The 18,285-nt window shown below is 32.1% G+C and overlaps 2 long non-coding RNA genes across 2 annotated transcripts; both read right to left on the minus strand.

The window, feature by feature from the left end:
- Window positions 1-3,289: 3,289 nt before the first annotated feature.
- LOC148787725 (uncharacterized) lies at window positions 3,290-4,953 on the minus strand. Its single transcript, XR_016066174.1, has 2 exons — window positions 4,883-4,953; window positions 3,290-3,545 (listed from the first exon to the last, which is right to left on the minus strand). It is a non-coding gene; the product is annotated as an uncharacterized LOC148787725 (long non-coding RNA).
- An 11,028-nt stretch (window positions 4,954-15,981) lies between these two features.
- Window positions 15,982-17,652, minus strand: LOC148787726 (uncharacterized). The gene is made up of 3 exons (XR_016066191.1): window positions 17,575-17,652; window positions 16,992-17,059; window positions 15,982-16,190 (listed from the first exon to the last, which is right to left on the minus strand). It is a non-coding gene; the product is annotated as an uncharacterized LOC148787726 (long non-coding RNA).
- Window positions 17,653-18,285: the final 633 nt, after the last annotated feature.

The raw sequence follows: 18,285 nt of genomic DNA on the forward strand, positions 1-18,285 counted from the left end.
TTTTTCACTTACGTGTAACAAATTGTATTTAATAATAATTCGAACAATACTAAATTTTATCAACTTGAACAACCAGTATCTAGACCCACTTCTTGTTGTTCTATAAGCCGATTATTTGTGTTTGAAGAAATGCCTACTATATGGGTTCTTTCATCATTGCTTTATCAGATTTTTGACATACTCAACAAGAGCAAGTGCAGAAGCACGTGTGGGGTGTGAATCACTGAAGACCCTTTGTGTTGTATCTTTCTTCTTTGTTCTTTATCTTTCTTCTTTAATTTGTCGTTTTTAATATTTTCATATATGCCAATATCAATTTTGGAAGCCAAAAAGTAATTGTTGGAAAATAAATATTAAATCTAAGATTTTAATTTTTTGTTCCACTTAGACTTATCAAATTGCATTAAAAATATTTCAAATAGTCCCACATTCAATCAGTTTGAACCACCACTATCTTGACCCACCTGTTGTGGTTCTATAAGACCATTAATATTATTTAAAGAAACGTTTACTACATATGGTCTTTCATCATTGCTTTATAAGGTTTTTGACATACTCAACCAGAGCAAGTGGAAACCAAATTAAGTTATTATAAAAAATGAGATTGTGAAATCTACATCTTTAGTTCTTGTTCCACTTAAGCCTACAAAATTGGATTTGAAAATTTTCAAACAGTCCTAAGCTTCATCAACTTGAAAATTTACTAACTTGACACTCCTTGTGTTATGGTTCTATTACATCATTAAATGTCTTGTAAGCAACTTTTATCATATGTAGTCTTTCATTGTTGCTTTATTGTTTGATCTTTGAAATACTCAACAAAAGCCAGTGCAAAAGCACATGTGGAGTGTGGATCACTGGAGACCCTTTGTGCTATATTTTTCTGTTTCTTTTAGGGGCTTTCAAAGTCTAATATATTTCATTCTCAATTTTGAAAGCCAAATTCAGTGCTTACCAAAATAAAGAAATGTTAAATCTTCTTATTTGGTTTTTATTCGAAATAGCCTATAGAAATGCATTGAAAACCATTTTGAATAGTCCTAAGTTTCATCTATCTGAACAACCACTATCTTGACCAATGTGTTGTGCGTGGTTCTATAAGTTCATTAATTGTGTTTGAAGAAACGTTTACTACATGTGGCTCTTTCATCATTTCTTTATCAAATTTTTTACATACTCAACAAGTAAAGCACGTGTGGCGTGCCGATCTCTATAAAGACCTTTCTAGTTTATTTTTTACTTTTGTTTGTGGCTTTTAATGTTTAAACATATACAAGTATTAATTTTGAAAGAAAAATTAAGTAATTATTAAAAATGATGTTTATGAAATCTACATCTTTGGTTCTTTTTCTACTTAAGTCTATCAAATTACATTTGAAAATTTTCTAACAATTCTAAGTTTTATGAACTTGAAGGTTAAATAACTTGACCATTCTTTTGTTGTGGTTATGTAACAGCCTTGTTGAGTATGTCAAAGATATGATAATAAAGCAACAATGCAAGACTAATAGAACTACAACTCAAGGATGATCAAGATAATGGTTCTTCATGTTGATCTGCACGCCACATTTGGCTGTTACAAAGAAAAAGGATTCTTCATTGTAATTTTAATATTGGTTGCTGAGCTTCATGCTTTTAGAAAATTTTAGTGATTTTTGGAGAAGATAGGATTCTCTTCTAGGTCAATAATGATGGATATTTTTTGTTGGGATCTCAACAATGCTCCCTTTGCAACACATCGTTTGATGCTGGACCGAATTTTAAGAAAAAAAAGTGAGTTTATTGTTATGCCTAATTCTTTCTTAATCTTATTGACAAGTGATGATCCTACTGCAGATTCAGGATTTGTTTTGCATATATTATTGAAAATAAATTCTTTATAGTTAGGGTTCAATTGTAGGTTCAGGATTTGATTCAATTTTTTACTGGTGAGAAATGGAGTTCTTTTTTCGATATTTTCCCAAAAGCACATCCTGACAGGTTTCAAAGCTTCTTGACTTGTTTTTTTGTATTGGTTTGAAAGATCATGTTTATGATGATAGTTGTGTGTATTTGATCAACTAAAATATAGTGTATTCAATTTGGTATCTTTATTTTTTGAGTCTTTTTCTATGTCACTTGACCAATCAATTTTCTTTTCATTATGTGCTAGAAGAGAAGCCTACACATGTCGGCCAACAAATTCTGGTGCGAAGGAGTTCAACTTTGAAAAACGTATCAACCACATTCTTAATGTTGCACCATGCTTTCATGAAGAAGAAAACATGGGGACATAACATTGTGACCTTCCACGTTAAATAGTTTGACATATTAGAGCAATTCAAACTCTGGAGATATGGTAATACACCTTGGTAAGGGATGAGACTATGGAGTTGGTAGAGAATGATTTGATTCTAGTTTTTGTAGGAAGACGATACTTGTGGAGAAGGAGTTTCTCTTTGTAGCATCTGTTTAGTGTAGTTCCCTTTCAATTTGCTTAATTCTAGACAAACACATGCTTGTATACACCATTTTATATTCCATTGTTGTTTTTCATCTTGTTCATTGTGGAGTCCTTTGATGGTGACATGTATTTATATTTTGATCAAGTAAAGAGGCACGTGTGGCGTGCGAATCACTATAGACTCTTTGTGCCGTATTTTTCGTCTTTCTTTTGTGGTTTTTAAGGGTTTCAGATATGCAAATACAAATTTGGAAGGCAAATTAGAAATTATTTAAAAAGAAAAATATTAAATCTATAGAGTTTTGTTTTTTTCTCCACTTAGGTGTAACAAATTGTATTTAAATATATCTAGAACAATCCTAAATTTCATCAACTTGAACAACAAGTATCTTGACCCACTTGTTGTGGTTCTATAAGACCATTATTTGTGTTTGAAGAAATATTTACTATATGGGGTCTTTCATCATTGCTTTATCAGATTTTTTACTTACTCAACAAGAGCAAGTGCGGAAGCACGTGTGGGGTGTGAATCACTGAAGACGCTTTGTGTTGTATCTTCCTTTTTTCATTTGTGGTTTTTAAGGTTTTCATATATGCCAACATCAATTTTGGAAGCCAAAAAGTAATTATTAAAAAATGAAATATTACATCTAAAGATTTTAATTTTTTGTTCCACTTAGGCTCATCGAATTGCAGTAAAAATATTTCAAATAGTCTTAGTTTGAACAACCACTATCTTGTCCACCTGTTGTGGTGCTATAAGTGTAGCACCATCTAACGCTACTAGGGCTATATCTTCCCTAAACGTTTTACTTAAAGTAATCCATATGTTCATATATATATAAATTTGCATATAATCAACTAATCAATTTGCATACGTAATCCCAACGTCATAATGATATAATCAACCCACAACATCATATATACAAATCAAACGCCACAAGTAATCCACCACAGTGAATCTCCATGCTACGTTCTCCTTATAAAAACAAAATACGATTTATACACTAATTGACAAAGAGGAGAAAACTGCATACTAGCCCGACCTGCCTGAGTATAGCGTGTAGACTTAGCCTTCAACAAGCAGACACCAAGTCTACTCCTGAAAGAAAATGTCAGCAAAGGAATGAGCCTGCCACTCAGTAAGTAAATAACCAGCCCATCTATATATGTATATCAAACATAGCCTAAACAAGATAAATAGGTAACACGCATAGAATACAATCAATTTAATTCCAACATAATTAGCTTTATTACACCACATGACTATCTCATAATAAGACAATCAACCAAACTCCATTTTTCCTAGTATGCTTATCAGAAGGTGATATTGTGTTTTTCCCATCAACTCAATCTCACCATTATATAAATTCAAGTGAATCCCCTTGACAGCCGGCTCATCAATCTCATTTCGCACATAGCTCTTTCATTTCGCACATAGCTCTTTCATATCGCACATAGCACTTTCATTTCGCACATAACTCTTTCATTTCGCACATAGCTCTTTTCATATCATATTTTCGCCTTATAGGCTTTTCAACACATCAAAGGGTATTCAGACCACAATTATATTCAATTTCCACCACTCCCTCATTTCCACATATCACCATTCTTGTAAGCAACTAGTAACGTAAAATAATATATCAACATATTCTCATTTCAGATATTCACAATACATCAAACAACAAACATAATATTTCAACGCATTTCCTCATTCCACATACACAATACCATCAACCAAATCAAATCATCCATCACTCATATACTTTAGATAAATCAATGTCAGCATGAACCACAAATTCATATAACAATAAAATCACAAATAAATGAGACATATATAGATAATACTAATTATTTACTTACCTCGACTACACAACATTTTTATCTATTCAATAGCTAGTGGTTCGGTCTTTTCACTCTACCCCCGTATCCTATAATGAGTTATACCACATACAGTTAATATATCGAGAATATCGTAATTTCTTTTAAATATAATATTAAATATTATTCGTACAATTTCAAATAATTTTTTAATATTCCATTTCCGTCGAAATACAAATATTCATTTTTCCTCTTTATTAACATACCATTTATTAAATATAATTTTTGAAATATTTCTATGAATTTCCTATCAATTTCTCGCTATTATACACTTTAATTAAACCATAATACATAGAATTGCGTATTTGGCTAATAATTTCAATGAAATTGTATAAATTAGCTATAATAATATTAAAATCTAATAAATTTAATAATCTAATTGATCAGGAATATCATTTTTATATCCGATTTGATATTAATTCGACACTATTTTAAATAGTCAAACTCGTAAAATATTCCGATTAAATAGTACATCGCTCAATATAAACAACATTTAATAAACGAACTAAATAATAATATAATTATATAAATTAATAAAAATTAAAATAAGAACTTTACCTTCTGCAGCGAACTATCGAACAGATATGGAAATTGCAGAATTTGATAAATATCAAATTGTGAGTAATTAAACTCACATATATATATATGTAGGGGGTGGGGCGGTGGGTGGTGGCCCACCCCCAAATCAGTTTCTCCCCTTAATTCATTCATATATATATATGTACATATGTTATTTACATATATATATTATATATATAATATTATTATTATTATTATTTTATTTATTTAATTAATTTTTTCTCAAAATACCAGTTACGTCCTTCTTAATTTCTTAATTAATATAATTTGCTCTCAAATATTATAACAAGCTCCAATTTAACCCGTTCAAGTTTTATTATATTCTAATTATGGCTCATAATTTATGTACTAATTAAGTAAGTTTCATAAAAATTTACCAATTTATCCCCCAATTAGATATTATAATCTTTAGGGCGCCACAATAAGACTATTAATAATATTTAAAGAAACGTTTACTACATTTGGTCGTTTAACGTTGCTTTATAAGATTATTGACATACTTTCGATGCCGATTTAGTCGCTGATGCCTCACAGTTGTTCGACGAGTTGCACGGTTCGCTTGACCTAATAGAGAGTGGGCAATAGACATTGACTAGGCGTTAACAAAAGTGAGGGGTAAACATATTATTATTGACATACTCAAAGAGAGCAAGTGCAAACCAAATTAAGTTATTATAAAAAATTAGATTGTGAAGATTAGTTCTTGTTCCACTTACGCCTATCAAATTGCAATTGAAAATTTTGAAACAGTCCTAAGCTTCATCAACATTAAAATCCACTAACTTGACAGTCCTTCTGTTATAGTTCTATTACATCATTAAATGTCTTGTAAATAACTTTTACTATATGTAGTCTTTCATTGTTGCTTTATTGTCTAATCTTTGAAATACTCAACAAGAGTCAGTGCAAAAGCACATGTGTAGTGCGGATCACTGGAGACCTTCTGTGCTATATTGTCCTGTTTTTTTTGGGGGGGGCTTTCAAGATTTAATATATTTCATTCTCAATTTTGAAAGCCATATTAAATGCTTATTAAAATAGAGAAATGTTAAAAATCTACTTATTTGGTTTATATTTGACTTAGCCTATAGAAATGCATTTCAAACTATTTTGAATAGTCCTAAATTTCATCTATCTGAACAACCACTATCTTGGCCCATGTGTTGTGATTCTATAAGATCATTAATTATGTTTGAAGAAACGTTTACAACATGTGGTCTTTCATCCTTTCTTTATCAGTTTTTTGACGTACTCAATAAGTAAAGCACGTGTGGCGTGCGGATCTCTATAGTGACCTTTGTGTTTTGTTTTTCGCTTTTGGTTTGTGGCTTGTAATGTTTACGCATATAAAAGTGTTAATTTTGAAAGAATAATTAAGTAATTATTAGAAAAGATGTGTATGAAATTTACATCTTTGGTTCTTTTTCTACTTAAGTCTATCTAATTGCATTTGAAAATTTTCTAACAATTCTAAATTTTATCAAGTTGAAGATCCACTATCTTGACCCTCCTTTTATTGTGGTTATATAACAGCCTTGAATGTATTTGAAGCAAGGTTTACTACATCTAGTCATTCATTGTTGATTTATTATCAGATCTCTGACATACTCAACAAGAGCAAGTGCAAAATCACATGTGGAGTGCGGATCACTAGAGACGCACTGCAGATTTTCCTTGTTTCTTTCATGGGATTTAAAGTTTTCAAATATCCAATGTAAATTTAAGAAGCTAATTTAATTAATTATTAAAAAAACAGATATATTAAATCTGCTAATTTTGTTCTTGTTCCACTTGAGCCTGTCGAATTGCATTTAAAAAAGAAATCGATGAGTCCCAAATTTCATCAACTTGAATAGCCACTATCTTGACTCACCTATTGTTGTTCGATATGATCATTAATAATATTCAAAGAAATTTTTACTACTTGTGGTTTTTCATTGTTGCTTTATAAGATTTTCCTACTTAATAAGACCAAGTGTAGAAGTACATGCGGCATGCGGATCTCTGTAGAGACCTCAAACTTTAGCAACCACTATCTTGATCCTCCTTCAGTTGTAGTTCTATTAATCTTGCATTATTGCTTTATTGTCAGATCTTTAACATACTCAACAAGTGCAATTGGAAAACTACATGTGGCGTGCGGATCACTACCAACCTCTATGTTGTATTTTTCCCTTTTCTTTTACGGCTTTTAGGATTTTCGTATTTGACAATGTCAATTTTGGCAGCTAGACTGCGTAACTATTAAAAAAGAGATGTTATGAAATCTATTGATTTGGTTCTTGATCTACTTAAGCCAATTGAATTACATTAAAAAATATTTGAAAAAGTCACACATACTATTAACTTGAACAATAACTTTCTTGATTGTCCTGTTGTGGTTCTGTAAGACCAGTAGTTATCTTTGAATTGTTTAATATATGTGGTCTCTCATTCTTACTTTATCATATTTTTAATATATTGAACATGAGCAAGTGTGGAAGCAATTGTGGCGTACGGATCTTGTTAGGGACCTCTGTGCTGGATTTCCTTCATTGTTCCTTGGCTATTACTATGTACCTATATGCAAATGTCAATTTTGAAGCCAAATTAAGTAATTATTGAAAAAATAGATTTATGAAATATACTACTTTGGTTCTTGTTCTACTAAGGCACATCAAATTGCATTTTAAAAATTTTCAAAAGTCCTAAGTTTCCTCAATTTGAAGAACCACTATCTTGCTCCATCTTCTATTGTGGTTCTATAAGACCCTTAAATGTCTTTAAAGCAACTTTTACAATATGACGTCTTTCATTGCTTCTTTATTATCAATTCTTTGACATACTCAACAAGAGCAAGTGTAAAAGTACGTGTCATGTGTGTATCAATGCAGACCCTCTATGTTGTATTTCTTTTATCCTTTTTGTAGCTTTCAAGGTATTTGTAAAGGCCAATGTCAGTTTTAAAAGCAAAACTTTTACTACGTGTAGTCTATGTTGTTGCTTTCTTATCAGATCTTTGACATGATCAACAAGAACAAATGCAAAAGCATGTGTCGTATGCAGATCACTGGAGACCCTCTGTATTATATGTTATTTTTTCCTTTCATGGCTTCTAAGTTTCATTATATGCCAATGTCAATTTTGAAAGCCAAATTAAGTAATTCTTAAAATAGAGAAATGGTAATTCTACAGATTTGGATCTTTCTCATCTTAAGCCTACCAAGTTACGTTTAAAAATATTTTGAACAGTCCTAAATTCCATCAACTTGAACCCATCATCTTCATTCACCAGTTGTAGTTCTATACGACCATTAATTGACTTTGAAGAAACATTTTGGTACATGTTGTCTCTAATTTTACTTTATTGATTTTACTCATACTCAACAAGAGCTAGTGCAAACGTGTGGCGTACAAATATCCCTAGAGACCTCTATATTTGATTTTCCTAGTCTATTTTGCATCTTGTAATTTTCTTGTATGCAAATGTTGATTTTGAAAGCCAAATTACATAATTATTAAAATGATATTTATGAAATCTACTATTTTAGTTCATGTTCCTCTTAGGTTTGTCACATTGTATTTGAATGTTTTAAAACCGTCCTATGTTTCATCACCGCTATCTTGACCCTCCTTTTGTTGTCATTTTGTAAGACTCTTAATTGCCTTCCGAGCAACATTTACGACTTCTAGCCTTTTATTATGCCTTTACTATCAGATTTTGACAATTGGTTAACATCAATGGCATATGTGAATCAATATCTGGGTACATACTGATTAATGTATCAAATTCTAGACAATAATATTGTGGAATCATGTCTTGTTGTTCAAGATTTTTAACATTATTATGACCATATTCTATGAAGTAATAGTGCAACAAATTCTTTTAATTTGATTGGATAAGATTGTATGCAATTCTTGATTATAAAGGATTCTTCATTCTAATTTTAATCTTGGTTACTAAGGTTCATGCCTTTAGAATATGTTAGTGTGATTTCTAGGGAAGATAGGATTCTCATCTATGCGAATGACAATGGATCTTTGTTGTTGGGATCTCAACATTGCTCCTTTTCCGACCCATCATTTGATGTTGGACTGAATTTTGTGAAAAAAGAGTGAGTTGTTGTTATTCCTAATTCTTTCTTAATTTTATTGACAAGTGATGATCCTGCTGAAGGATTCAAGGTTTGTGTTGCATATATTACTGGAGATAAATTCTTTATTGGTGACAAATGGAGCTCATTTTTTTGATGTTTTCCTGAAAACACATCCTGGCAGGTCTCAAAGCGTCTTGACTTTTTTTTAGCTTAAAAGATCATCTTTATCATGATGGTTGTGTGTATGCGGTCAACTAAAATATGGTGTATCCAATTTGGTATCTGTATTGTTTGAGTCTTTTTCTATGTCATTTAACCAATCAATTTCTTTTCATTATGGGCTAGAAGAGAAGCCTACACATATCGGCCAACAAATTCTGGTGCAAATGAGTTCAACTTTGGGAATCATATCAACAAGATTCTCAATATTGCACCATGAATGCATGGAGAAGAAAACATGGGATATAACATTATGACTTGCCACGTTAAAGAGCATGACATATTAGAGCAATTGAAACTTTGGAAACTTGGTAATACACATAGGTAAGGGATGAGACTATGGTGTTAATAGAGAATGAATTGGTTCTAGGTTTTGTAGGAAGATGATACTCGTGGAGAAGTAGTTTCCCTTTGTAGCATCTGTTTTGTGTTGTTCCCTTTTGATTTGCTTAATTCTAGACAAACACATGCTTGTATACACCATTTTATATTCCGTTGTTGTTTTTTATCTTGTTCATTGTGGAGTCGTTCATCTTATCTTAATTCTCGATATAAAGACATAAAGGGAAGGGTTGTCAAATTGGAAGGCTCTCATCATGTTCTAGTCCATGTGAGTTGGCGGAGATCCTCAATATTCAGCAGTACAACACTTCTTCATCATATGCTATATATTGTCTCCATGTCTATGGATGTCATTGGACTATAGGTGCTAATTCTTTGTAAATATAGTCTGAGAGCATATTTTTTCAAGTATTTTGCACCCCTTGGTTTGGCATGAAAAATGGAAATTTATTTTGCTTTCTTTAAAGTGATTTATTGATGACATGCATTTAAGTCCAGGGGAAGTGCACATAGAACTTAATAATTATGTGATTCTAGTCAAGAGCTGCTAACACCGCATTGTGTTTATTACCTTTTTCTACACTTACTAGTTCATCTTTCATTGCCTTGTTAACTTGTTTGGATGTTTGACGATATGAAAGTTCAAACTTCTACATTCTGTTTTATGACATAAAATAAACTTTGCTGAGAAAATCGTGAAAATGTCTTCTTCATAAACAGTGTAATAAGGAATCCTTGTCAGCTAATGATTATATTGTATTTGCTATCTGGAGGAGAAAGCTAAATATAATTTATCCTATTCAAGATGTGTTATCAAAATAAATACATAGATTGCTTGCAGCTTTCTGATCTGATAATTCTTTTTCTTGCTCTAGCAGGTACCACTTATCACAAACTTTCATTTTAGGGTGCCATTCTTACTAACAAAATTGACAATCGAGGATATAAATGCTTTAACAATCATCAGAGTGAATGGCATGAAAGAGAGGTATTCTTAAGTTTTCTGGATAGAACTTTATATGATAAAACAGTATGAAATAGACTATTGGGAATGACAATAATTTGGATTCTTCCGAACTAATGAACTCCTTCCATATGTTTAGATGACGCAAAACTTGTCCTGAGTCAATTTCCCCATCACCAGGCCTATCTTGAGAGATTAGGGTTTTAGATGAACATTTATTTCATAGTTGTGGATGTCATGCTTAACTCAAGAGGATATGTTGGGAGTAAAGGTTAACTTTCATTTTTATCCTCCTAGGATGAGGTTGTGGCTGGGTATTGGGTGTGCGTTTACTTTAGATAATAGGACTAACTGTAAAGCCCAATGCATGCCAATTCCATGTAAAGCCAAATACATGCCAAAATTCCATGTTTGCTTTAGATGATCGGACTAATTGTAAAGCTGAATACATGCTAATTCCATGTTTAATGCTTTTAAAATTTTTCATAACAAACTTTAAATAGTATTTTGGTTTTGTAACTGAATTTATAGATTTAAGTTCTTCATAGTAGTTTCTTATCAAGTAAGAGAAGTAAGCAAATAGGTTGTTACTTAATCAATATAAATGTAACTGAATGTTGTTTGATGTACATTTTCTTATATAGATTTCTAGTAATCGTAAAGCACTGTGTCATCATTACTAAGAAATCCTTTGTCGAGGCATAAAAAATGGCCTGAATGCGGTGCATATAGGGGCGCTTATAATTTTTTGGGCACTTAATATAAACATCGCATATATTGGTGTCACATAAAGATTTGGGGCACCTAAAGTGCCTCTACATGATGATCTATTGGGCCACTTATATATGTTGTATTGATATATTTACAAGGCACAAACAAGTGCCTCTATAACAAAATAAAAAATAAAAATAAAAAACTATAATGAGACATTGATTTGTGCCATAAAACATATAGGTGACAACTATACATGTTGTTTAATATACTTTAAAATGTCTCCAAACGAACATGATAGGACATTTATAAGTGTGAAGATTTAGTTTGGAGACGAAACTTAAGTGTCCCAACAAAATTTCAAAATGGCTAATATATAATTTTTTGGGTTATTTGTAAGTGTCCTTAAAGCTAATAAGAGACACATATATGGGTCAATTTAATTTATTTTGAAAGCCTCCAAAAGAATATATTAGGATATTTACAAATGTCAATATGTGTACTGGACACATAAATAAGTGTGCTATAATTTTTTTTTTCAAAAACTAATGTAACCTTTGTTGGGAACTTAGTCGTATCTTTAAAAAGTAAAATTGGAATAATTAAATACCTTAAATTTTATATGTATACCATTGATGAATATCCTATCACATTTTCTCTTAAAAGTACTGCTGAAATGATAAGTTCTAAACATTTATTGGACTGCCATCTAATTCATTAAACTAATGCAACACACATTCACCCAAATGAAAGTAGTTGCACAATCCATTCATTTATACTAGATTCATTTAATAAACCAACAAAATATACAAATCGAGAAGACCAAAATAATCATATTTTTATGATTATTATGTAATTTATGATTATTTACATTTATTGATATATTATTGTTAATACTGCATAAGTTGTTCCAAATTTGTTTATTAATGTGATTATTATGTAAAATTTTATTAAATTGCATAAATCACAAATAAAATGCATAAATTACACATATATCACATAAATTACATGAATGCAAATAAATTGCATAAATTACACATGTAATGCATAAATTTATTAAACTGTATAAATTACGCATAAATTGATTAAATTGCATAAATTACACATAAATATATTCTAAAAATATTTTGAAAATGTTTTCACAAAATATTTTGAAAATATTTTTGTGAAAATATTTTCTGAGGTGGGGGTGCGGTTAGGTAGAAATGGAGGGGGGGGCGGGTTTGAAGAAGTAGAAATGGAGAGGGGGTAGGGGGAAGCAGAAATAAGTGGTGCGGAGTGCGGGGTGGGGGTGGGGGTGGGTAAATCCCAAAAAAGGGGCAGGGAGAGGGAATGAGGGAGGGAGATGTACCAGAAAATGGGGCTGGTGGCCGCGGACGGTGACTCACAACAGGAGGAGGTGATAAGGCGCACTTCATAGTGGTAGGGGGGGGGGGGGGGGGAGGGAGAAGAAGGAAGGAGGAAGAAGGAGAAGAGAACAAATTCTGCTAAGTATTATATATATATTGTTTTTTGGAAAGGGAACTGGAACGGTCAGTTTTAAACCAACCATTCCTACGACAGTTCCTAGTGAGTAAAACAACATCGTTACATTTCACGACCATCATTTAAAAAACCATTCGTATTTAGTAACTATTCCAAATACCCGTTCCCAATAGAACAAGATGATGTCGTTTTTGTATAAACTTAACGAGATCGTTCCTAATAATCACAAACCGTTCCTAATAGTGTCTCAAAATGAATGTCTCAAAAAATTAAGAAAAATAAAAATTATTGAAAAAACTTCCAGACATGTTAATGATTAGAAAAAAGTAGACCAACAAGTAATTAAGGCAATTGGAAATATCTAATGTTACGAATAAAATTTGGCAACTGTTCAAAAGATCAAGTATGTTTGTGTGTAAAGAATTGTTAGTTTACATAGATATAAATAGCATCTTATACTGTTGTAGTGGATCACATAATCAAACCGTTAAAATTTTAATTGGACCATTGAATATTATTAAATCGATAAAATACTACATTCAATGATGTTTTAGACATTTTTGTGGTACGGATCCTAAGATATAGTACCTGATACACAATCAATGATGTTAACAACGATGCTACTGTTCATTAGAACATCTGTTAAGTTGCAGAACACTAACATTGCAGACAAAACTTGAACAGAAGAGGAAGAAAGAGCATGACTTCAAAATTGTGTTTTCACTTATTAAGACGTGTTTTGGGCTCACATTTTTTAGTAACCGTTGGGTTATTCAGTTTAGTGGTTAGGGTCAGTTAATTAGTTAATTTACCTCTTCTTTATTAATACGTTTGCTGTATTTTTTCTCCTCTTCAGTTTTTCTTCTTGAATAGTTTTCTTCCACAGAGTTCTTACTGTAACTTTCACTGCGCTTCAAAATTCTATTATTCATTGCTATCAATTTATATGGTATCAGAGTAGTAGATCATATTCTACTGTCTCTTCCAAGTTCCCATCTCTATATTCTCAAATCATATTGCCACGAAAACTACTCCCATTATCCTTCTTGACAACAGACAAGATGAGTGACACCAAACCTTCAAATCTTTCAGAAAATTTTAAACTGCAAGACAATGACCACCCAGGGATGAGCCTTGTCACAGCACCACTTACAGGAGACAATTATTTTTCATGGGTGAGATCTAATAAGTTTGCACTAGGGGCCAACCAGAGGATTGGTTTTATCGACGGAACATGAGTAGAAGCCAACTGATGATGTTAATGCCATAGAACAATGGCAGAAAAGCAATTGTATGGTGATCTCCTGGATTATCAATTCCATGTCGTAAGATATAGCTGAAGCTTTCCTCTATGCTACATCTACGAGAGATTTGTAGGTTGAATTAGAATCAAGATTTGGTGAAAGCAACGGACCATTGCTCTACCAAATCCAAAGGGAGATAACATCCATACAACAAGGTAATGTGTCTATTGCTGTGTATTACACCAAATTGAAGAAATTATGGGACGAGTTAAACAGCCTAGATCCATTACCCTCATGCACCTGTTGAACTAGTAACAAAATGGCTGAAAGAATTGCATCCTATCAACTGATACAATTCTTGATGGGTCTTAATGACATGTACGACCATGTGAGAAATCAAGTACTTTTGATGGATCCACTTCCCACTGTTGCGAAGGCATATTCAATGGTTCAAAGAGTTGAAAAACAGAGGTAAGTCCACTCTGGAATTACAGCCATTGACAAAGGAGTAATGAATGTTTGGACTGGAGAAATCAAAAGAAATCCGGCTAGCAGAGGTTTTCCAAGGAAAGGAGGAACCATAGACAAAAGATTCCTACACTGTGAACACTGCAAGAAGAACGGACATACAAGGGACACTTGTTTTAAGCTGAATGGATTCCCAGAATGGTTTAAAAACCTCACTGAACAGAAAAGAAGAAATAACAGAACTCCTAACTTAAAGGCCTTGAATGCAGAAGTTGAAAGAGGTGACAGTTCACTCAACACTCTTTTAGGTCTAATAAGAAGATAAATTCAGAAGGCACTCCAAAAACCAAATATTGATCTGGAATACTACAATTTTGTAGATATCGAGGATTTTGCAGGTATGACTCTAATCTCTACATCTGACTTAGATAAATACACTGAACTTTGGATAATTGATTCTAGAGCTTCTGCTCACATATGCACTAAAGCTGTTAATGTGATTTTCACATACAAAAGTTGCATTGTGCAGGACCATCAGATCGACAAAGTCATTGCTAGGGGTAAACAACAAGGGAAACTATATGTAGTAAGTGGAGATATACTCCAGAACAAGAATAAAGATTCAGACCTAGCCAACACTACAAGAGAGAGCCTTGATTCAGAAAATAGCTTTGTATACAAGGATAGAAAATTAGGAAATAGCAATTTGTGGCATTGCAGGCTAGGACATGCTGGAATAGATGTGATGAACGTTTACACCTTTGTAACAATGAACAGATTGATCAACTGATATGTGAAATATGTCCCTTGCGCAAACAACATAGACTCCCTTTTCCTCATAGTGATTCAAAAACCAAATCTCCTTTTAAGCTAATTCATGTGGATGTTTGGGGGCTATATGGAGAGTATTCTATATCTCATTGTACCTTTATGCTTACCATTGTAGATGATTTCTAGAGCTACTTGGTCATACATGATGATGCACAAAACAAAAACACAGCAAAAACTAGAAGGTTTTTATAACATGGTCCTAACTTAGTTTAATAAGAAAATTAAGCAGATTAGGACGGATAATGGAACAGAATTTGTTAATGAACAATGTCAAAACTTCTTCCTTGATAAAGGAATAATACATTAAAGCACTTGTAACTATACTCCACAACAAAACGGAAAAGTTGAAAGGAAACACCAACATTTGCTTCAAGTTGCTAGGTCCTTAATGTTTCAAGCAAGCATGCCTTCAAAATTTTTGACAGAAGCTTTGTTAGCTGCCACATACATCATTAATAGATTACCTACACTAACTTTGAATTGGAAAACTCCCTATGAGCTTTTATACAAAAAGGTTCCTAATTACAACAATATCAAAGTTTTTGGATGCATGTGTTTTCTACTAATGTGACTCTACTTAAAGGGAAGTTTGAACCAAGAGCCATAATGTAGCACCCCCTTCGCTACAAGGGCTATATCTACCCTAAGCGTCGTACTTATAGTAATCCCTATGTTTATATATAAATGCACATAATCATCTAATCAATATGCATACGTAATCACAACGTCATAACGACATACTCAACCCACAACATCACATATATATACAAATCAAACACCACAGGTGATCCACCACAATTGATCTGTATGCCTATGTTCTCTTTATACAAACAAAATAAGATTTGTACTCTAGCTGACAAAGAGGAGAAAACGGCATACTGGCCCGACCTGCCTGAGTACAGTGCATAGACTTATTCTTCAACAGTCAGACACCTCAAAGTCTACTCCTGAAAGAAAATGTCAACAGAGGGATGAGCCTGCCACTCAGTAAGTAAATAACCAGCCTATCTATATTTGTATATGGAACACAGCCCAAACAGGACAAGTAGGCAACATGCATGGATTACAGTCAATTTAATTCCAACATAATCAATTGTAGTACACCACATAGCTATCTCACAATAAAATAATCAATTAAACTTCCTTTTTCCTAGTTTGCCTATCAGAAGATGATATTGTATTTTTTCCGTCAACTCAATCTCGCCGTTATATAAATTTAAGTGAATCCCCTTGACAGCCGGCTCATCAATCTCATTTTGCATCATAGCTCTTTCAATTCGCATCATAGCTCTTTTATTTCGAATCATAGCTCTTTTCACATCACATCTTTTTCATATCGCATCAAAGCTCTTTTCATTTCATTTCTTTCTCATATCGCATCAAAGCTCTTTAAATTTCATTTCGCCTTATGGGCTTTTCAACACATCAAGGGGTATTCACGCCACAATATATATTCAATTTCCACCACTCCCTCATTTTCACATATCACCATTCTCGTAAGCAACTAGTAACGTAAAATAGTATATCTATATATTCTCATTTTCAGACATCCACAACACATCAAATAACAAACATAATATTTTAATATATTTTCTCATTCCACGTACTCAATATCGTCAATCAAATCAAATCATTCAACACTCATATATTTTCAGATAAATCAATATCAGCATGAACCACAAAGTCATATAATAGTAATACCACAAATAAAGAGAACATATATAGATAATACTAATTTATTTACTTACCTCGACCTTACAATGCCTTTATCTATTCAATAGGTAGTGGTTCGGTCTTTTCACTTTACCCCCGTATCCTATAATGAGTTATTAAAGCACATACAGTTAATATATCGAGAATATCGTAATTTCTTTTAATTATAATATTGAATATCATTTGTACAATTTCTAATAATGCTTTAATATTTCATTTCTATCGAAATACAAATCTTCGTTTTTCCTCTTTATTAACATACCATTTATTAAATATAATTTTTGAAATATTTCTATGAATTTTCTATCAGTCTCCCACTACTATACAATTTAATTAAATAACAATACGTAGAATTGCGTATTTGGTTAACAATTCCTATGGAATTGTATAAATTGGCTATAGCAACATTCAAATCTAATAAATTTAATAATCTGATTAACCAACGATATCATTTTTATTCGATTTGATATTTAATTTGACACTATTTTAAATAGCCAAACTCGTAAAATATTCCGATTAAATCATACATCGCTCAATATAAACAACATTTAATAAATGGACTAATTACATAGTATTATTATATAAATTAATAAAAATTAAAATTACAGTTTTTCGTACCTCTGTTCCTTCTCTTTTCTTCTTCTTTTTTTGGCCGAAATTGTGTGTGTTGTGTGCATTTGTGGGTGTACCAAGAACAACAAAATAAAAAGAAAGAGAGTGAGGCGGTGGGGGGTTGGTGGCCCCACCTCCCACTCTCAAGTCTCTATCTCTCTATTTATATATATATATGTATATATTATTTAGTAACACACATATATATATATAATATTATTATTTTATTATTTTATTTATTTAATTTAACTTTTCTCAAAATATCCATTGCGTCCTTCCTGAATTTTCTTAATTAATATAAGTTGTCCCAAAATATTATAATGAACTTCAATTTAATCCGTTCAAATTTTATTATATTCTAATTATGGCCCACAGTTTATGTACTAATTAACTAAGTTTCATAAAAGTTTACCAATTAATCCCCCAATTATATATTATAATCTTGGGGCTGTTACACATAAAGTGTGTGTTCTTAGGATGCACACAAGGCCAAAAGGGCTACAAAGTCATGGACTTAGAGAGTGACAATGTATATTTGACTAGAGATATCATTTAGCATGAAAATTCTTTTCCCTTTGCTAATGATTCTAAGCCAAAACTGACATGTCCTTTACCTAATGTAGTTGAAGAAGAAGAAAATGACCCTAGTGAAGAATTAGCAGATAAGGACATAAATGCAGAAACTCAGACACAACCTAGGAGAACAAACAGAGCTTA

Source organism: Sesamum indicum, linkage group LG6 (assembly GCF_026168435.1).
Source record: "Sesamum indicum cultivar Baizhima isolate 11 linkage group LG6, ASM2616843v1, whole genome shotgun sequence".
Lineage (NCBI taxonomy): Eukaryota > Viridiplantae > Streptophyta > Magnoliopsida > Lamiales > Pedaliaceae > Sesamum > Sesamum indicum.